This window comes from Leptonychotes weddellii, chromosome 2 (assembly GCF_054177405.1).
Source record: "Leptonychotes weddellii isolate Sample4059 chromosome 2, ASM5417740v2, whole genome shotgun sequence".
Lineage (NCBI taxonomy): Eukaryota > Metazoa > Chordata > Mammalia > Carnivora > Phocidae > Leptonychotes > Leptonychotes weddellii.
Genome location: NC_138370.1, coordinates 139604943 through 139626462, shown reverse-complemented (window position 1 = coordinate 139626462; position 21520 = coordinate 139604943). Strand labels below are relative to the sequence as shown.

The 21520-nt window shown below is 51.7% G+C and overlaps 1 protein-coding gene across 7 annotated transcripts in view; it reads left to right on the top strand.

The window, feature by feature from the left end:
* The window catches only part of PDGFRA (platelet derived growth factor receptor alpha), a 115325-nt gene that overhangs the window by 57470 nt on the left and 36335 nt on the right, over nucleotides 1-21520 (top strand). Inside the window, exons 1-2 of one of the 7 annotated variants that reach the window (XM_031018378.2) lie at nucleotides 13156-13346; nucleotides 14402-14524. The exons of 2 other annotated variants lie outside the window; for them this stretch is intronic. The gene's annotated coding sequence lies outside the window, so the exon portion shown is untranslated. Of the gene's footprint in view, nucleotides 1-13155; nucleotides 13347-14401; nucleotides 14525-14878; nucleotides 15103-16060; nucleotides 16192-17245; nucleotides 17265-21520 lie in introns of those variants that run through there. 4 more of the 7 variants (XM_006747506.3, XM_081812371.1, XM_031018379.2 and 1 more) reach the window with 4 other exon arrangements.

Sequence of the window (21520 nt, the reverse complement as noted above, 5' to 3'; positions counted from 1 at the left end):
CCACGCTGGAGGGACCCTTGGGACTGCGAAATCAACAAGTGAGAGAATACAGGACAAGAGCAGGTTTAGAGAAGTAGCTTGAAATGGATCAGTTGAATCCTGACCTGGTGACAGCCTAAATACTGCTTCCTACAAAAACCCCCTTGCTCCCACCATGTCAAGCCCTATCCCCAGGAACTGAGTGACTGGTGGGCTGCATTTGTTCATATGCTAATGTTTGTTTCTTAATAAATAGATTGTCGGGGCGCCTGGGTGGCTCAGTTGGTTAAGCGACTGCCTTCGGCTCAGGTCATGATCCTGGAGTCCTAGGATCGAGTCCCGCATCGGGCTCCCTGCTCAGCGGGGAGTCTGCTTCTCCCTCTGACCCTCACCCCTCTCATGCTCTCTCTCTCATTCTCTCTCTCAAATAAATAAATAAAATCTTTAAGAAAAAAAAATAAATAGATTGTAAACTTCTGGGAAGTAGCTCTCTATTTCTTGTAATTTCTATGGTGTCTCTTCCTGGCTACCTAGCACCCAGCCTTGCACATAGAAGGAATTCAATACGCCTTTTGAATTTTGCGGCATTTATATAGTGTGAACAATAATACTAGAAAAAAAGGTACAGGGGGCGCCTGGGTGGCTCAGTCGGTTAAGTGACTGCCTTTGGCTCAGGTCACGATCCAGAGTCCTGGGATCGAGTCCCACATCAGGCTCCCAGCTCAGCGGGGAGCCTGCTCCTCCCTCTGACCCTCTCCCCTCTCATGCTGTTTCTCTCTCTCTCTCTCAAATAAATAAATAAATAAAATCTTTGAAAGAAAAAACAAAAAGGAACAGGAACATGAAAACCTACCCTGCTCAGATTACAGGAGGAAAAACATATTTTACTTCTGAATTCCTTGATTAGGAACTCTATCCCCATTATATCCACATAAACTATTTCTTTTTTTTTTTTTTTAAGATCTTATTTATTTATTTGACAAAGAGACACAGCGAGAGAAGGGACACAAGCAGGGGGGAGTGGAAGAGGGAGAAGCAGGCTTCCCACTAAGCAGGGAGCCCGATGCGGGGCTCAATCCCAGGACCCTGGGACCATGACCTGAGCCGAAAGCAGACGCTTAACGACTGAGCCACCCAGGTGCCCCCCACATAAACTATTTCTAACTGCAAAGAGAATGATGGTGGTGGGGAGACCATTGCTGGAAGCCAGAAGGATGCCCGGTCCCCCCGCCCCAACCTGAGCATGATGGCTTGTATTAATCAGAACCTCTCCTATTCAGTGTGTGTCACTGTCCTTTCGCTCATGGCTGTGAGGGATTTTGGATGAACTCACATATCCAGAAATACGTTTGGAAGGTGTAAAATGGCATGGGAGTATTAACTCATGGAAAATGACCTGTACTTCCAGTGGTCTGTCTGGATTCGAAAGTATCAGAATAATTGAAACGTTTTTCATCTGTCCTTTGGGTAACATGTAGACACGGCTGGCCTTTATCCCCTGGATGGTGGGAAGTGCTGGTGGTATGAGGATGAGCTATTTGCCACACAGCTTTAGAATGAAACTTTAAAATGGTCAGGGAGAGGGCTGTGCATTCCAACCAAGCATCTTGGAAGTCTCTGTGCTCAAAGACCAAGTAAGTATTAAGCAACATCCATCAGACAAGCTCTTCCTCAGTCATCCAGGTGGGGTGGAGGCAGGGAACTCTTGACCGGCAAATTCCACTTTCTCAGGTTTTATTGGTGGCTTGAGGGAAAGCAGACAGTACACAGATAGGCAGATAAGATAACCACTATTGAAGTGTGAGTCTATAGTTTCAAATTGTCTTTTATTTGGAAATACACTGAATCTAATTTAAATGCCAGGACAAAACTTAAAGATCCAACTACATAACTATAGACAAATCATTGTTAAAAATATTTTGTTTATTTATTTATCTGAGAGAGAAAGAAAGAGAGAGCGCACTCATGAGCAGGGGGAGGGCCAAAGGGAAAGAGAGAAGCAGACTCCACGCTCAGCAGGAGCTCGATCCCAGGACCCTGAGATCATGACCTGAGCCAAGGTCAGACACTTAACCATCTGAACCACCCAGGCACCCCAGACAAGTCATTTTTTAAGTGTGTAGAATAAATGTATAATATGAATTTTTACCTGCAATAAGAGGGTCGTTCAGTAGGCTCGGTATTAGTTACACCATATGAATCACTGATGCTTACCCGGTTTGGGACCTACAGAAACGGCAGTTATATGTGCCAGAGCTGTCAAATGCACGCCAGAGTCTGTCACCACAAAATTCAGATGACTCACATGGATCTTTGACAGAATTTATGTAAGTTATTCTTTACCTTTTGCATGTGTGAGTCTCGTGTGTCTCTAATTATCACGAGTACTGAAACACAGCTTAAATTTACTTTTGTGTGTTTTTACAAATCATGCCTTTGCACCCTTATTTAGCAAAAGATGGGTTTGTAGTAGATAATTAAATGCAAAGACTGGAAGTCATCATAATCTTGCCTGAATTCAACTAAAACAGAAATTGGTATTGGATCTCAATTATTAAAATTCTTCTGAAAGATGTGAGCATATGTCAGTCAAGTGTTACCTCTGTCTGTAATAACATGACCTAACCATAAAAGCATGAGTGTTTCAGTTGGGTAAATCACTCTGGTTCAATTGGCCTTACTGTTCCCAAGTAGAATAATAGGGCTTACCAACAGTAATAATATCAGGTTTTTCACAGGGCTGCCATGGAAAAATCATTTGATAAGAAATATTTTGGGGCGCCTGGGTGGCTCAGTCGTTAAGCGTCTGCCTTCGGCTCAGGTCATGATCTCAGGGTCCTGGGATCGAGCCCCGCATCGGGCTCCCTGCTCCGCGGGAAGCCTGCTTCTCCCTCTCCCACTCCCCCTGCTTGTGTTCCCTCTCTCGCTGTGTCTCCCTCTGTCAAATAAATAAATAAAATCTTAAAAAAAGAAAGAAATATTTTCCATGATGCCTGCCCATTTGAGAGCGCTAATTCCATAGGAGAACCTCAGAAAATTCAATCTTATAGCTCCACAGTGCAGGTCAGTCTGTCAAAATACTGATTTTGTGGTAATACATGCAAAATGTACTATGATTTTCCTTACCGACAGGTAAAATTTTGTTTTAATGTTTGAGAATTCCAGTCATCAACGCCGACTCGATGTTACAAAACACTGCTATTTGTTATGGGAGCCAAAGCTAGACATTTTAATTTGAGTTGGTCTTAAGTTCAGGTCCTGAGTTAGCTCTTTTAAGTCCCTGGGGAGCCTTCAAATCTGCACTAGAGTAGCCCACAGAGGAAGGGCTCCCCACCCCTGACCCTGGTGGACAGCATGGCCTCCCTTCTCTCCACTCTGGCCTCTGTGCCTTTGCTTAAACCGTTCCCTCTGCAGGTAACACATCTCTCATCTTTCTTCCAGGGTTATTCTACTCAGTCTTCAGGTCTTAGCTCAGACAGTGCCCCCAGAAAGTCTTTCTCAACCTCTGAGGTTCAGTAAAGTGCCCTGATTCTGTGCTTTCGCAGCTTTCTATTTATACCTTTATGTTCTCACCTCTCACCGACCTTTTCATGGTGACTCTCCCCAGCACAGAGCCTGACATCTGGTAGGGGATGGTAACTGGCTGTATCTCCTTAGCATCTTCGTTCGCAATTACATCATGAGCCCTCCTCCCCTCCCGCCCTGCACTGACACCCAAACCTTAGTGTTCTGAGGATGTCTTCAGACAGGGTCAGATCTTCAAGACGAGCCTCAAGCTTGTCGAGGGCTGGACTGGAACTGAACCAGTTTCTAGGGATGACTGGGGATCTTTGGGAAGGGAGAGACCCTAACCTGGCTCCCCTCCAGAACGTTTGGGAACACTCGGCTTCTTTTTACACGCTAACGTAGACTTGATGAGTGGACTTAGATTCTGAGCTGGCCTCTTGCGCCCTCTGGTGGTTCAAAGTCACAGCGGGGCAGAGGGAGAACTCAAGGACCGCTCAGGGTTTTTTCTCTTCTTTAATCGGAGTTAGCAGTTTAGACATCTATCTACCAGGCAGTGAAGTCATTGCATAAATACACTTAGGGAGCACTACGATAATTAACCAAATGCACGCACCATAAGGAACTTGGAGCGTCTTGTGGAATCCTTGAAGGGCCGTGGGTTCTTTATTTTGTAGTGCAAGCTCTTTTTTTTTTTTTTTTTTTTAAGTAGTGCAAACTCTTAATAGGCTATTTGTGCCCGGTGGATCATTGAAAACGTGCTTTAATCCAAGGCAATCATTCTGTCATTGTCAGCCTGTGAAACATTAGCTCATGAGCTGGGTGAGAGCACACCTTCCCCTTATCTCCACAAGACTGCTCCACCCCAAGGATGACAGAAGAACCAGATCTGGCATTGGCCTGAGTCTCAGTTATATTCAAATTTCATGATAGGCAATCTCAAGGGAGCCCAAGTGTCTCCTTTGAACAAGGACAATTCCTTAGATGAGTGTGTTCAATCATTCCGTGATTCGGTATCAGCAAATTACAGTTCCTTTGGGGGGCACTAGAAACTATCATTTCTAGAAACAGGAGTGTATGCTTTGCTACCTTTGCAACAGCCCCAAACACATACTTCTCGTGGTACCTAACTTTTTGAATGACTTAAAAATCATAGCAAAATATAGCTACTTTCCTCAGAATTGCACGCAGCTTTAAATATCACCTCCTGGGGGAAGATTCCTTGAGGATTTGGAGCAGCTCTGGCTTCCTGTAGTAGCCTCCCGCATCACTAGATGACAGACGGGCTCTTGTCACGTCTGCCATTTAATCAGGGTCTGGGTTTGTTTTCCGTTTGTCTCCTCCCCCCCACCCCCCCACCCCCGCCCCGAAGCTGAGCTCCATAGTGCAGAGGTCTTGTTTGTTTCTCTACCACAGCATCCCCGAGTCTCGCACAACGCTTGGCACAGGGGGTGTCGAATAAACATTTGTCAACTGACCAATAGAATCCAGCGGGGTAAACGCTAAGGAGATAGGCCACAGATGAAAGCTGATTTTGCTTCCTATTTTAGGGCTTCACTCAAATTATGAGCAGAAGGAGTATATGCTTAAAGACTCAGTGATAGCTGGGTCAAGATTAGCACCCAGAGGCCACGACATGTCTGCAGCTATAGATGTTGGGCAGGGAGAGAAGAAACTCAAGTTCTCTCATTAAATTCCTGAAGCAATCAGAAACCAGCATCTCCTTGCCTCATGGGTATCATCTCTCTGCCGAGGGCCTGGTGAAGCTGGCCTAAAATCTGTGAAGGTTTACCTGCAGGATTGTTCTATTACCTCAAGATATGGGCATGAAGTTTACCTTTCTGAAAGCGTATCTTTAAAGTCCTAAGAATCAAACAAGGTTGTGCGTAGGTTGAGGATCTGGAAGCAGCAACGAGAGACGGCCAGAAGTGTGCAGACTGTAAGAATATGATGAAGGGAAGAACGAGAACGTAATGAAGAACGAAAATAGGAGACCAGGTGAAAGGATGGGGGAGAGCAAACTAATTCATACTTTCTTTTTCTCTGTCAGAGTCCCTTTTCCATTACTGACTATTCAAAGACAAATTAAGTTGAATAAGCAGCATGCCTGAATTGAGTGTTGTAAAACACACACACACACACACACACACATGCTTAGATCCCACAGGGTTACTGTTAATGTGAGTACATCGGCAGGGGGACATCCAAGCCTTGGTAGGCTTACTGGGGATGTCATGCATCTGTGTATGTGTTTCAGCCCTTCTATCCCCAGACAGTTTTCATTTTGGGGCAAAGGTGATTGTGTTTGTAGTTAGAATGAACAAACGCTTTCTGATTTTAGCTGGGCTGCCAGTAACAGAAAAATCCAACATAAGAGTCTTAATGAGATAGAATTTTGTTTTTCCTACATTTTCAAGAAGATAATAGGTAGTCTCTCAGGGTCTGTTTGAAGCTTCACAGGTCAGGGATCTTCCATTTATTGCACCATAGTGTATGGTTTCCACTTTCAAGGTTGCCTCATAGTCTAAGATGTCTGCTGAAGCGCCAGTCATACGTCTGCTTTCCATTCAGCAAAAAGACCAGATTGAGAAGGATGTGCCCCTTACTATTAGGGACACTTGTTGGCAATTGCAACCAAAACTTCTGCTTATATCCCATTGGCCAGGACTTTTCTTCATGACCACATCTAGCTGCAACAGAGATAGAAAGGTTTTGTCCCAGGAAGCAAAAAAAAAATCAGAGGCTCAATTACAGAGAAGGAAGGGAGAATGATTACTAGTGGACAAGATGCAATCTTTGTCACTGAAATAATACATTTTTTTTTTTTTTTTGGTTCCCCGAGAGTAAGCCCTGCCTCAATCTTTCCAGTGCATGGTGAGGGCTGGGGGTGAGGGATAGAGAGCTAGTACTTGAGTATCCTTAGACAAGGATCTGGCTTCAACCCTACTTGGGTCTTTGGGTGATTTGAATCCAAATGTGGATGCAAACGTATTTTTAAGGGTATGAATGACAGAAACCATAATCTAGTATCGCCAGCCATCTAATAATTAAAGTTCTCACGTCTTCATAGAACGTTGATCACTACTCAAATACAAAACTACCAGATATGTCTAGCTACCATTTATAACGCTGAACTTAGGTAAGTGTAGGCGGCTCTTTAAATTCAACCAACTCCCATACACTCCCCTGTATAGATTCAGAGATGACAGTTGAATATTCAGGAGATAAAGATGATTCATGGCGGTCCTTTCTCAGCCTCTTCTCTGCCCACCGGAAAATGCTGGAGTCACCCGCAATTCTGTTCTGGATTTTTTCTTCATTTGACTCTTGCCTTCCAGAGCTTTTTCAAATGCATCATGTTTAGGAGTGGGCTCATCATTTCATTTTCCTTCCCAAATTTGTGTTCCTTTTGTTCCTTTTGTTCCCCAACTGAGGAACAGCACAGGCTAAGACTCTACTCTCCCTTAGGGCTCACATTCAGCCGAGAAGGATGTGCATTCTACTTTCCCCTTCTGATTCACTTTCTCCAAACCCCCTGCTGTGAACCCTGGGGCCAGGGAAGCATCCTCTCCAGCCAGATTACAGCGGTGGCCTCCCTGCCTCCTGGCATCCTTCAGTCTGATCTGGCCTAAGATTCAACTCTGCTCCAGTCTTGTCCTTCCTTAAACCAATTCTGGTACTTCCCTAGAATCAAGTCCAGACTCTACAGGGCCTGGCCTCCTTCTTGCTCCTCCCCATCTGGTCCTTTCCAAGTTCCAGCCATTCCAAATTTTTTTCACTTCCTCTGATGACCTTGTGCTCTCTCTCACCCCCAAGTCCCTGCATAAGAGATTCCTCTCCAGCTAGACTATTATTTCTCTTAGGTTCAAAGAGAAGATGTCCCTTCCCTCTAAGAAGTCCCGTCTGGCCCCCAAGTTGGGCTAGGCTCCTCATCACTGTGCGCCTCTCAAATTTGAGTACAGCACTATAGTGCAACTGTATGTTTCATTGATTGTTTGTTCAACCAGTCTACAAACTCTCTGCAGGCAGGGCTGTATCCTTACCACTTGGCACAGAGTCTTGGGCATCTTTGGCTCAGGAAGAATATATTGTATTGAATTGGAGCTTCTCCCAGCCCAGGCTGGAGTTCCCAGTTGTACACATTCTGGAGAGTTTGGGAAGGTTGTGTGGCCCATGATTCAGGACTATGCCCGGTCTGCCTTCTCTAGCCATCTTCATAAGAGTCTCATGAAGCAATGAGTGTTGTCCCAATGGGTGCCCTCTCAATACTCAGCAGTGAGGCTGCAATGGGGGAAACTTTGGTGGCCAGACAAGAATATTCTAGCAACCTCCCTGAAGGCAAGGACCATATCCATTCTGCTTACTACCATATCACTAATGCCTAACCTAGAGCCAGACACAGGCAGATGCTCAATGAATGTTTCTTGACTCAGTGAATTGACTCTCCAAAGCCGAGAAGAAACTCTGATTGGCACATACCGTGAGTTTTTGATGAATTAAAAAATGGAAAAAGAAACTCTTCCAAAACCAAGGTTGTGGGGGGAGGCTGGTGGGGGAGGGAAGCCATGCGTGAGGTGCATGCATGGGGACACCTTGCCCCACCAGGTGCATCCTGTCACAGCCCCACAAAACAGCCAAGGGGTTCCCTCACTGATCCTTGCCCCAAGTTCCCCACGCTGAGGCCCCCACCTGCCTTCTTCCTGGCTCTCCAGCAGCCCCTCTGGCTGGTGAAGCCAGGCCTGGTCTTCTCATTTTCAGTCCCTCTCTTTATCCCTCCTGGCTCTGCCTCCTCCTGCCCTCTCCCCTCGGGCTCATTTTCTTAGGAGGGCCTGAGACATTGGGGAGTAATAGCTGAAAATCAAGACAACCCTCCACCCCATCCTTGACTGAGAATATGAAATAGTAAACTGGACTGGCTTTCCCCCAGCTTGTGAGACCAATGCAAGGGCACTGGAGCTGAGTGTGATAGCGATGATGTGCGTGGAAAGTCCTGAAGATGCGAGAGAAGGATCACATTTATTTAGCTCTTTCTTGGGTTTCATAGACCTCATCTCACTTGATCTTCACAATGATCCAGGGACATAAGGCAGACACTGCACCCATTCATGTACGTGGGGAAACGGAGCCTCAGAAACACGACCTGTCTTGACCACATCAGGCCGTACCTGGAGCCAGGACGGGGTTAGGCAGATTGAGGCACTGCTCTATGCAAATTGCTCACCCCCTCTCGCTTTGTTTGCTCATCTACTAAATGGGGGTAATCATGCACAACCCACAGGGTTGCCTTGGGGATTAAATAATACACTCACTAAATAATGGGGGCCATATTCAAACTTAGGTAGTATACTTAATGTAATCATGGGACGCAGGTCCCAGTGGCTCTCCACAACGCCTCTGCTGGATTTTTTTTTTTTTTTTTTTTTTTAAACATCACAGAGCCTTGCTGTACTCCTGGGACTTCCAGAGGACAAGGCCCTTTCTTCAGTCAGGCTGACCTAAGCGCAGCCAGCCCTCCCAAGCACAGCTGTGTGTTGGAAAGCTGGACGCTCAGGCCCCTAATAAAGAGCAGACCTCCCAATCTCTTCATTCCCTCTCCCTCCCCTCACATAGGTTTTCAAATTAAAAGTAACTAAAAGCTAAATCCTAAAGAGAGGGAAAGGGGGGGATAGGAGGCCTCAAAAAAATACCCGGAGATGGAGGAAGTGGGGCTCTCTCCCTAGGAAAACGGTATCCTAAAATCCAGATTCAGAAGGGGTTCTCTCCTGCCACATCTTTCTCAACTCTGAGGAGTGTAGGCCCACCTGGGCTGGGCTGGGCTGGGCCACAAACAGAGCTCCCAGTCTCTGGTCCTCTGTGTGGTCTGTAAGCAGGCTGCCGGGTTAGGGACCATAGGAGCCTTTGCAGCTGGTCGCCAGCCACAGGGAACTGCTGTCTACTTCTCCCTAGACCCAAATCCCTAGAGAGAAAGACCCAAGGAACCCAGAAGAAAGGCTGCACCCGTAGCTAGCCAGCAACCGCCAAGGAGAGGAGGGGCGCGGGGATCCCTGGACAGAGAACTGACATCCCAAGTTACACACGCTAGTCTGGACCCTTCTGGAGCACTCTTCCTCCTCCTTTTTCAAGACTTGGGCCTCTCTGCCTCCTGAGCGTGCAAAGAGGCTCGGAGCAAGCTTCCAAGCCTCTGCTGGGGCAGACCCGAGGCAAGGGCGGAGTCCTCTCTGCTCTCCCCGCGGAGACCCCGCATCTGTGCGCCACATCCACACGCCTCCTCCGAGCCTTCCCTAAGAAGTTCCTTTGCCGGGCCCAGGGAGGTGGCTTTTCCAGGCTCAGGCAAGTATTGAAGTGGTGGAGGGAGAAAGGGGTAGTTAGCGCCGTTTTCTTTTGCAAACCCCCAAACGGGTTGCATTTTCAACTTGCGAACCTAGAACTGTGCCCCCATCCCATCAATCTCATTTGGGGAGAAAAAAAAATCACGTTTGTTTAACTGTGATTTGCACAACGAACAGCCTTGATAACGGCTACAAGGCTAAGTCTTCTAAAGCAAAAGGACCTTCTGGATTCTCTAAGGAAAGCAGGACTGGGGTGGAGCTGTAGAGCAGGGGAGTAGAGAGAGGAAACAAAAACCCAGCTCAGCGGGGAACGCCCACGAAAGCCAAAGGTGTGCGGCCCAGAGCTGCTGCGGAGGTTACGGAGGAGAGGGCCGCGGGCGCGAGCCCGGGAGCAGGGCGGGGGAGATTCTGTTTTGTTTTCAGGGACCATTTTGGTTTGGTTGTGCGTAGTCTGCGAGGCCCTTTTTTGATGGCTGGCTCTACTTAATCTCTTTTATACACTCGCACCCAATTTTATGTCGCCGGCGGGCCTGGACGAGCGACGCCACGCCAGAACGGCCGTGCCCCCGACGGCTTTCCCCAACTTCTCGGCCCAGCTCAACTCGAGAGTCAGGCCTCCTTCCCAGAGGGCCGCAGGCCCCCGCCCCCCGACTCGCGGTTTGGGGAGAAAAGCCTCATTTTTAACCTCATGATGATTCCTCAAGGGAAAAACACAAGAGGTTAAAATAAAAACCCGGTTTGGGCTGGGACCTTCGCCCAGCTGCCCACGTCGGCGAAAGTCACCCCTCGGCGCGCACCGGGTGGCCTGGTCCCCCGCGGTGCCAGGGGTCGGAGCCCGGGGAGAGGAGAAAGGACCTCGCAGTCCGCCTTGGCCAGCGGCGCTTCTTGCCCGCGGCGGCTCCAGGACCACCCAGGACCCCGGGAGCCCAAGGAGCAATCTGGAAAGATCTTAGAACAACAGGGGGAAGAGCGCAGCGCGGCTAGCCTCCCCCCTTCCATTCCTTCCCTCCGCCGCCTCCCGGACTGACTACGCGGCAGACCAGTCCTCTCCCGAAGGCTCGGAAAGGCGGCGGAGGGGGACGGCAAGATTCAAACCCGCCTATGAGCCGTGGGAGGCGCGGGTGGGTGGTGGCTGCGGGGGCCGGACCGGTTTTAAGGCACGAACCGCCTCTTTTCGAGGGCCTCCAGGCCCGAAGTTGCTCCCGAGCACTGGGTTTATTTTGCTTTTGCAGGGGAGGCAGATGTTGACCTCTCTCCATCTTTGCTCGGCCCTGACTCGGCGAAATCATCCCCCCACCCCAACCATTTGCTTCCCTGCGCCACCCCCCACCGGTGCGCTATCCCGGGAGTCAGCATCCCAGTCCTTTAAACCTTCTGGAATGTCACACATGGAAACCTTTAGCAAATGTTTGTTAATGATCATAACAAAAGCATCATTCAAATTAGGCAGGTAATTACTACCAGAAGGACAACTGGGTGCTCACTTGCTCATCCATTCCCCATGCTTCAAACTCACGAGGAGTTACGACCCGAAGACACCCCCGCCCAGCCCGCTTTTCGGGCCACCTTAAGCATATCTGAAATGAACTGTGAAGTTACCATTTGTGGGCGGAGAGCCCAGGGTTCTGCAGACCCCGGCGCGACGGGGCTGGTAGCTTCCCAGAGCAAAGCAGGCCTTCCTGGGTAGGCTCCCTACCTTGCCTCCTACTCTTTAGGGTATTTGATATAAAAACTTAGATCTCAAGTTTTCTTTATTAATAGCATGAAAGCCAGCACCCGCCTTCTCCTATTATTCCGCACGCTGATTTTTTGGGGGGTCGCGCGTCCCGGTTCATTATCTACAAACATTACGGTATCCTGTTAGCATTCCGAACAAGGGGCTGTTCATATATTTGCCTTCAATGATTTCCTGAAGGAACATGTGGAAGTAATAGTGAGCAGGGCAATCACCCGAACTGAAGATGCACGAGAGGCGGGCGCGCAGAAGAGCTGGGGGAATGGGGCGCCTAGCCCAGCCCCAGGCGTCTCCCCGAGACTGACACCCCAGGAGCCCATCCCAGTGCAGCCCAGGACCCCACACCTTTCTGTGACCCTCTCCTGCCCTCTGTTTTCTTGTCCACCCTCCGGATGAAGGAGAAAGTTGATGACTGTCCGACGTTCCAGGCTCAACCTGGACGCCGTAGCCCTTCTGAGAGTGTGGAGGTGGAGTGGGGGTGGAGATAAAAAAAATGACCCCTTCCATCCAACAGCAGAACTCAAAATTAGAGAAGGCGGGGAAGGTGAACGCGCTCCCCTCCCCCTCCGTCACTTGGAAGCCCCACTCGGCCTCTTCTGGTTCCTGGAGCGTCAGCGCCCCCTTTCCTTCGCGAGCAGAATCGTTCTCTCCCGGTAGAGTCTCTTGCCGGGCGCTTGGGGCAGAGGATTTGGGGCTCCGCTCAGCCCCAGGGCATCGATAAGGTTCGTCCCTCGCGGCGGGAAGGAGCGCGCGGAGGTGAACCTCCCCTGAACGCGGGGGTGGCAGGTTTGTTGTAGACGATTCTTCAAACGCCCAAGCCTGAGCCTTTTTGTGTGCGTGATAGAAGCCAGGGCAACCTCGCCCAGATTACCCCGAAAACAAAGACACGACAAGATAAGTGGCTCCAGGGGAGTAAAGGTCGTTCTGTCGGAGAACGTTCCAAACCTACGCAGACCCTCGATTCTTTGTACCGTCTTTCAAACCCATTTTCAAAGCAAAACAAAACAAAACCAAAAACAAAGACCATCATCTTCATATTGGACTCAACAGTTTGCTTAATCCCATTAAAGGATTAGCAACTACCCGGCACTTTCCCTAAAAGACCCCAAGTTGTAAAGACGCAACTGCTTGGAGACCTCTCCGGACAGCCCCCTGTCTAGTTGGGCTAGGAATTTCTACGGAAGAGACATTCTCGATTCCAGATGTATAATCTTTCTGGGCATTAACTGCAATTTCACGAGTTCTTTTTCTTTCTTTCAAAGAGAATGCAAAGCAGTATAGCAGCGTAGGAAAATATCCCCCCTATATCAGGAGGCAAACTCATTCTGGAAATGATGGGCAATTTGTATTTTCACGAACCTCTTTCCCGGCAGAACATCAGCACCTCCCCCTTCCACCACCCCCACCCCATCTGGTATGCTTCTCCCCGCCCCCCAGTTGTTGTCGAAGTCTGGGGGTTGGGGCTGGACCCCCTGATTGCATAAGAGCAAAAAGCGAAGGCGCAATCTGGACGTGTGGAGATTCAGAGAGCACGGAGTTCGAGAGAAACTTTTATTTTGAAGAGGCCAAGGGGGGGGGGCGCTTCATTTCCTGACAGCTATTTACTTAGAGCAAATGATTAGTTTTAGAAGGATGGACTATAACGTTGAATCAATTACAAAACGCGGTTTTTGAGCCCATTACAGTTGGAGCTAGAGGGAGAAAAACAGAGGAGGGGACTACAGGAGAGGACTGGAAACCGTGGACACTTTTTACTCCCTATGTAGGATTTTCATTACGAATTGACATAGGAGGAGAAGGTAAGAAAGGAGAAAAAAAAATGATTTTTGTTTCTAAGAGAAGTCCCTGATCAGGCCCCTTGGGCTAGAAAAGAAGTAATTTCACTCAAACTTTGGGCGATGAGGAAAAAAATGGAGTTGAATTCCAGCTGTGTGTCCAGAGAGTCATTTATTTTGAATAAACTTCACTTGGAAGAAAGATAACCATAGAGTTAGAAAGGCTAGGGATTAAAAAAAAACCACACATTTTCCAGACCTATTTTTAAAAGCAGTGTTTTTCTAACAACTCTGTAGCCTCCCAAAGAAATTGTTTAGGCTTACATTTTTGAGGTTTCTTTTGGGGTTGGGGGTGGTATTCGTGTATACCGGGACGAGCACCAAGTAATGCTGGGAGTGGGGGCAGAGGTGTTTGCCCTCTTCTTGGCAGTAGGTCCTGGAAGGCGACAGGTTTTTAATGAGTATTTTCATTCCTCGCCCGCGGTTTGGCGGGACAGCGCTGCAGCCGCTGGTGTGGAGCGCGGCTGGGGGAGGTGGAGGGAGAAGAGCGCCGAGTGGGGCGCGGAAGGGGTTGCGAGGAGGGGAGGCGTGAAGGGCTCGGCTGGAGAGGGCCGGACCTTGGGTGCCAGCCGGGGGCACATGGCGCCGGCCGAGGGCGCGTAATTACTGGACCGCGCAGAGCGCCCGGTGCGAGCGGGGGCCAGACACAGCACAACCGTGGCTGCTGCAAGACGAGCAGAGGGGGCGCGGACGTGGGCGAGGGTTTGGGGGACTCCCCAGCGGTTTGCGGGATCAGTGAAGTGAGAGGGAGAGCGGGCGCCAGTCCCGCAGTGCGCTGGGGTTGCGCGCCCTAGTGCGGGGGCGAAGGCGGCGCGGGCGGGCAGGCGGTCTGGAGTAATGACAAACACATTTGGCCCCGAGTGAAGAAGTCGCCGTCGCCTCCCATTCCAGCAAGTGGGATTTGAGGAATTTCGTCCTGCGCTCCAAGGGGCCCTCATTGTGCGCTGTGTCCCCACCCCCACTCGTCTCCGCGCTCCCCCTTTCCTCGGTGGAATCGTTTCTTTTTTTTTTTTGCAAAGCCCGGGGCTCTACTGCTGCCCAGTCCCGGCCACAGGAAGGAAAGAAGGAAGATCGCCAGAAAAGTGCAGAACTTCTCTTGGGGAAGTTAGGGACGACTCAGAACGGAGAAACTTGGTTCCCAGGTAAGAGAAAGATGGTAGGCGAACCGACCTCACCACCTCCCTCCGGGCACCTGAGCTCAAGACCCCACCCCGCCTTGCGTGTCCCTTTCCTCGCGGGGATGCGTGGCACTCGCCGCCTGCGCTCGCCCTGCTCTGCTTCATCCTCTCTAGTGCCTCTTTCACTCTTTGCGCCGGCCTCCCTGCCTGCTTCGGAGCAGTCTCCTCGCGCCCCTCCTTCCTCCTTCGTCTATCCCCATCCCGGCACTGCCCGGGGAACGGGCGGCGTCCACTTGGCTCGGAAACAAATGGGATCAGCGGTTCTGTTGGGAAAGGGTCGCAGCCAGCTCAGAGCCAGAGGGACCCGAGTACGACAGCCCTAAGGGCCAGGAACCCGACCGCCTGGCCAGGTGTGCGGGAGCTGCCAGTGTCCTGGCCAAGCGTCTCCGACGGGAAGAAGTGTTGGGCTGTCTGTCTGTTGGCTGTGCGTCTTTCCAGCAGCCGGAGCGCCCGTCCCTCTCTCTGCTTCCCTAGCCCTGCTAAGACCTCAGGATTGCAGAACGAGTGCCTGGAAGAACTTGCCACTCACTCCATCTGCCAGGGTGAGAGGCAAACCCGGGCTGGAGAGGGAGCGTGGATGGCCTTTATCAGGTCCGGACTGCCCCGAGCCCGGCCCAGCTGCCTGGAAAAGCCCCGGGCTGCGCCGTGTGGGAAATGGCTTTTTGGCTCCGCAGCCGAATTGCTCAACGTTTTGGACCGACTTGGCTTGCCGCAGTCGCTCGCGACCAGAACTAAGCAGCTTTTTAGAGCAGAGAGACATCTGGGGCATACGGGCAGGACAGTCAGCCTCACAGCTGCCGGGACTAACACCCCGGAGCCCAGCGAGCGTCCGGGCTGCTGGAGGGCAGGCAAAGGCACTCCCGGCTTGCGCACCTCATCCGCAGCCCTGGTGGCTCTGGTTTTAACACCCCCCACCCTTTACCCGCCCCTGACCCACTCGGACCCTGGCGCTTCTGCTTTGCTTCTCTTCCCTGTTTTCCTTTCCTCTTGGTTTCCTCCTTCCCTCTTGCTTGCCCTCTTTCCACTCTCCCATGATAAAGGGGCCCTTCCTCTGCTCCCGGACAGGCCGACAGGCGAGGGCCCGTCCATCCTCGCTTTGACACCCTGGTCAGTCCCTGCTTCGAGGCTCTTACACAGTCTTGTTTTTGGTTTGACCCTAGTGTAGCTTGGGTGAGTCCCCACAGCGGGAGGGTGGGGGAGGGGGAAGGCAGAAAGAGGAGGTGAGGGGGTAGGCAGCGGGAAGGAACGGGTAGCTGACCCTCGGACCTTGCACCAGTCCTTAGGTGGACCTAGAGGGACTCGAAGCAGAACCCCGGCTCCCGGCCCCAGGTCTGCTTTCTTCTTGGGGCGCGGACTGGGGAGGGGTGCAGGGGGAGGGGCAACGGGCCGGGCTTTCCAGCTGCAAACGCGTCTGGCGCCGAGGCGGGCCCGTTTTGTGCCTCCTGGGGACCGGCCGTGGGCGGCGCACAGCGCCTGGACGCGTCCTGCGGACGTGGTGGCCAGCGCCTTCCTGCAGAGTCCAGCGGGTGGGACTCCCTCCGGTCTCCGGGGAGCTGCGACAGGGTTACATGTTGCTGATGGACGAGTGGCAGTTCTGGGGGAAAAGCTAAAGCCTGCTCGGTGATTGAAAGGTGCGGCTCTCAGCGTCCCTTGAGTCTGGCTTCGAGGGGCCCACGCGCAGCATCAGCCGTCGGGGTGCGAGGCGGGGAGGTCCCGCGCGGGATGCAGGCTCCGGGCAAATTGCTTTTCTCTACTGAGCTCTAGTCCGAGCTCTGCCGGTGCATGTCTTTTGCTGAAGTGGCTCTGCGGCATTTCCTTTTGTTTTAAACTGAACAGGGAGCCAGGAATTGGTTGGAAAAATAGATTGGAGTAGCTAAAGAGGACCTCGAATTTGGGGCGCTCCCCTCCCAGCCAACTGCAGTTCTCCCCTTCCCCGAGAAAGGGAAGCGAGGGGCGCTTGTGGGCGCGAGTGTGCGCTGGGCTGCCGGGGTAGAAGTGAGCATCGGGCAGGGGGGCGCAGGGGGAGGCCCGGTTCTTTAAAGACGAGGGGTCGCAGTCTCAGCTCCCCGAGGCCTTCTCCGCCAGCAGCTGCCCGCGGCCGTGTCGCTTTCGGGCCCATAGGAGGCGCTGGCGCGCGACTGTAACCCTAAACCACCCCCCGGCCCCTCTCCCTCCACCCCTCCCGGCCACCTCTCAGGTCTCCGCCGAAAACAATGCAAACGCCCAGCTTCGTGCCTGGGGCGCCGCGGCCGCTGCAGCTCTGAGGCCGGGAGTGCGGCCGATAGGGACGCTAAACTCCCACCGAGCGGGCGGTCGTCGTCACCAACCCTGGAGTAACAGAGCGGCCGCGGGCGTGGGGGCGGCGGGAAGGGAAACGGCTGGCGCGGGGTCGTGTGGGGGCAGCGGGGCAGGAGGCGGGACCGTGCGGAACCTCCCTGGCGAAGGTGGTCGAGCTGCCGGGCCGGGCTGCGCTGTCGGGGACCGGGAGCCTGAGCTGCCCGCGGCGGGCGGGCCAGCGAGCCGGCGAGCCGGGTAAGATTCGCGGGGCTGCTGCGCCCTCTAGTGGCCTCCCGGAGCGCGCGCCGCCGGGCTCTCCTCCTGCCTCTGGCGCTCGGAGCGCTGCGCTGAGCCCGAAAGCCCCGGGCCGACCGACCCTGTCACCTTTGCTGCGGCCCAAGACCTCGGATAGACGCCTGCAGGCACGGTGTGTGTGGCTCGGGAGGCGCTGGGGGAGAGGGAGGGGCGGGGTGAAGGGTTTGGGGATGGGCTGGGGGCGTCGTCGTGATTGAGCGTGGGACAAACGGAGGAAGGCGGAGGGTAAGAGGTCCCGGGCGCTTTTGGGGGGTAGCCGCCGACGTTTGAGGCCTCTCGCTAGGTCCCCTGCCGCGCGGGCGGCCCCTGGCTGTTTGTTTGTTTTACGACCCTACGCTGTTGAGCAACGGGAACAGTCGTTTCCAATCAGCCCGCGGTTCCCGGCTGCCCGGCCGTCGCGGCCCCCGCCGAGCGGGTTTACGAGGGGTGACAACGGCCTGCGAACAGATCAGGCTGCGCGGCCAGGGCTGCGGCGTCGCGGTCGCCACCCGGCGCGGCCCAGGTGGTTTCCCTCCTGCGGGTGGGCGCCATCCCCGGGGTGGGGAGAGCGTCGGGGAAACAAAGCCCTGGATGCCCGACCTCCTCTCGAGTGGCTTCTCCTGCCCAACCCTCTGAACCTGTGCGGCCTGGGGTGGCAGCGCCGTCTTGCGGGCTCCCGAGGCCCCGCTGCCCTGGCGGACTCGCTCGCAGCGACCGTGCTGGTGCCTGGCCCTCACCGAATTCTCCTGGGGCCCCGAGGACAGTGAAGCGTTTTCGGCAACAGTTTCCCTATTCCTGCTTCCATTCTGTGGGCTCTGAACTGAGGTCACCACGACACCTAAAAGTACGATCCAAGAAAGGAAGAGATTGGAAGTTAAGATTTGGGACACCAGCACAGAGCTTCCAGCAGCGTCTCTGTCTCCACGGACCCCGGGACGCACGTCCTTGGACCAACACTGTCATCTGCTGGCCACACTTGAGAACTGCAACGAGCCTCTGTGGGAATGGGCTTCGTGGAGTTTCTAAGCAAGTCGTGGCATGAGGAAGATGCATTTTCTGCCTGGTAGTACCAAGTGGAAGATGAAGACTGGTTTCTTTTTACTACAAGGCTGCAAGAATCATTGGGCTGGTCACGTTTGTTTTGTGGACCTTTGTGTAGTTTTTCACTTTAGTTCGTTCTTTGCATTTGTGTAATGAGCAAAGCGTGGACCTACATCGGACGATCAGAGCAGGTCTGTGAAGAAGCTAGGCAGATCCTTGCATATCCCTTTATGAGCGAAGTGCTGGAGTTGGGAGCTTGGTGATCTTGAGTTCAGGTGCACTGTAAGCGACTACACCCGAGGTTGTCTCATTAGGAGTCACACCAGTTTGGTGACAATCAAAAGGAAGTGTCATTTCAGTCTTCTGTGGCTAAATATCTGGTGCAGGAAGAGCAGAAAGGTTTACAAGCTCAGACTGTCCCATAAAATGCTCCTGTGTAAGAATACTCCAGCCACCACCCATCACTGGAATGTCTGATGGAGCGCAGAGAGATCAAAACAGCAAAACAGCGTCTGGTGGGGTGCAGATGCTGGTAAACACGCCCTCTATGAAGCTGCCACCAGTGTAGGCCAGCATTTGGATCGCCAGGGCTGGAGTTACGAGACGGAGTACAACATTTGTCACAGGGAAAAAGCAGGACATGTAATTTTCACAGTTAGAATTAACTTAGAGCCGAAATTAACCGAACCTCGGGAATCTGAGTCTGGAAGTTGTCAGTGGCTTTGGGGACTGTGAGAGAGTCTCCTGTGGCCTTTAATCATGCCAGGGTGGGGTGAAATTCAAGATTCAGTGGCTCGGTGGCAGGATGCATTGAGTCCTTGGCGATCGGGAAGTTAGCTCTCTGGCTTTCTGAGAAGGCTAATGTGCTCTCACTTCTGGAAATAGTGCCCAAGCTCTGTTTACTCTCTAGCTTAGCACATTGTCTTTGGTTATTGAGTTGCCCTTCAAGGCTTTTCACTTCTTTTTTTTTTTTTAAAGATTTTTTTTTTTAATTTATTTATCTGAGAGAGAGAATGGGAGACAGAGAGCATGAGAGGGGGAGGATCAGAGGGAGAAGCAGACTCCCTGCCGAGCAGGGAGCCCGATGCGGGACTCGATCCCGGGACTCCAGGATCATGACCTGAGCTGAAGGCAGTTGCTTAACCAACTGAGCCACCCAGGCGCCCCAAGGCTTTTCACTTCTGTTTGCGGGAACAGGGGTGGCAGCCCATTAAGGACGGTGGCTGCAAACAGATGTCTTTTTCTGTTTTACGTCACCGTATATATTGGTTCAAGTTAAAACAGCCTTGATCTTTCATCAGGCCTTCGTTGAACCTAAGTTTAGATCCACCTCTCCAATATGCAGGTGATGAAGGGCAAGTCCAAAGGCCTCTGGGCCTGACCTTCTCAGTAAGTAGAAGTTGAAGGAGTTACTCTGACATCCCTGTCATCTCAGACATCTTAGTGGGGGGCGCCTGGTGCCACAGGCGGTTGAGCATCCGTCCGACTCTGATTTCAGTTCAGGTCATGATCTCGGGGACGTGAGATCGAGCCCTACATTAGCTCTGTGCTGAGCACAGAGTCTGCTTGGGATTCTCTCTCTCTTTCCCTCTGCCCCTCCCCCTCCTCATGCACACCCTCTCTCTCTCAAATAAATAATAAATAAAATCTTTATAAAACATCTTAGGAGTCTGCAGGAAAAGAGTCGATATGAAAACCAATGGCTGTGGTTTCTAAAGCACTTTTGACTAAACTATAACTTAGTCTTTATAATAACCTGGTAAAGCAAGCCAGCAAGTCAGGTGTTATTAATCCCCATTTATAGAAGAAGAGCCGGAGGTTCAGAGAGATGGACTAAGCATCCGATTGGGATGAACCTAGTCCAAAGTGATTTCCATCATACTTCGGAGAGAAGGAATGAGAAAGACAAGAAAATGCCATGGGGGGGGGACCACAGGTCACTTGACTGAGAGTGAACGTGGCAGACATCTCTTTTCCCTCTTTGTTTCTCTCGCTCTTGGCAGCGCTTTTTGCATTGTGGTTATAGAGGATGGAGCCTGAAACCCAACTTGTAGCTGGCATGAGAAGACATGATTATGATTTTTTAAAAACAGATTTGGATGAAGTCCATTGCTCTTCTTGCAAAAAGTGATTTTTGGATTTTGGCTCATTTCTCTGAATTTGTAACCTCAGTTACTTGTGTTTGCACATCTAACTTTTGGATATGCTCCAGGATAGGGACCACTGATTAAGGATGAGCGTTTACTCCCCGAGTGGAAAAGCCCAGGAAATAACGAGCTGGACTCCTCGAGATCCTCACTACGTGGCCAATAGGCAGGGAGGCTATTCTCTCCTGTTGTTTTCCATTACCTCCCTGTAGGGCAAACACGCTGCAATTATTCACGACGCAATTGTCTGAGTTACAGATGAGTCATGACATGAAACTTCACAAATACGCCTGGGTTTCTAGCCAGGGAACTTCTCTTATCAGAGAAGGGAGTTTGAAATCTTCAGCAAACACATGTAGAGTCTCGGTGTTCGCATCATTATCGCTGGCTCTGAGGCCCTGCTTTCAGTGCCCACATCGTCTGTCAGTGAATCCTCCTCCCTAGCAGCAGGGCCACCGTATCTGGATGCACAGAAGGCAAGCTGGTGGGGCTGGCCCGGGGCAAAACGCTCCTCAGAGCCCTTCTCTTAAGCTTGGGAATGCTTTAAAGATGCATCATTGGCAAGCCCTGCTAAAGAAATGCAGGATATAAATGTGATAAAACCCAAGACATCAAGCTGGCTCTGGAGGGCTCCTTTGAAGTTGGCTAAGTGGATTATCAGTGGGAGGCTGATATTTATATGTACAAACACACAGGCCGTTACTGCTAATTGTGGTAAATCAGGCTGTCCAGCCTGGCTCTGGGGCCCGCTGTGCCCGTCACCACAGCAGTGAGGAAACCCTGCAAAACACCCCCCCCCCCCCACCTCCCGGGCACATGCCAGGAGCCTCAGAAGCCATCAGCAAGCCAGCATTGTGCAAATTGCGTTTGGGTTCACAGCACCGCGATTGTACTTCTCTCACTAGGGTGAACAGAGAAGGGAAGCAGGGCCCCAGTTTGCATTAGGAAATAGTGCTGGGAGGGGGAGGGAGGGGACACGCAAGGCTGAAGTACTGACCTTCCCTTGAGGGAGACCATATGGTGAATTGGAGAGAGCATGGCTTTTGCATCACACAGACTTCGTGTTAGAATTCTGGCTTTAGCACCTGCTGTGTGACTTGGGGTGACTTGCTAAACTTCTCTGAGGCTCAGCTGGCACTTCCTAAAATCAAATATGTCTCAGGGTTATTGTTAATAGACACAGCATACAGATTTAGCATTT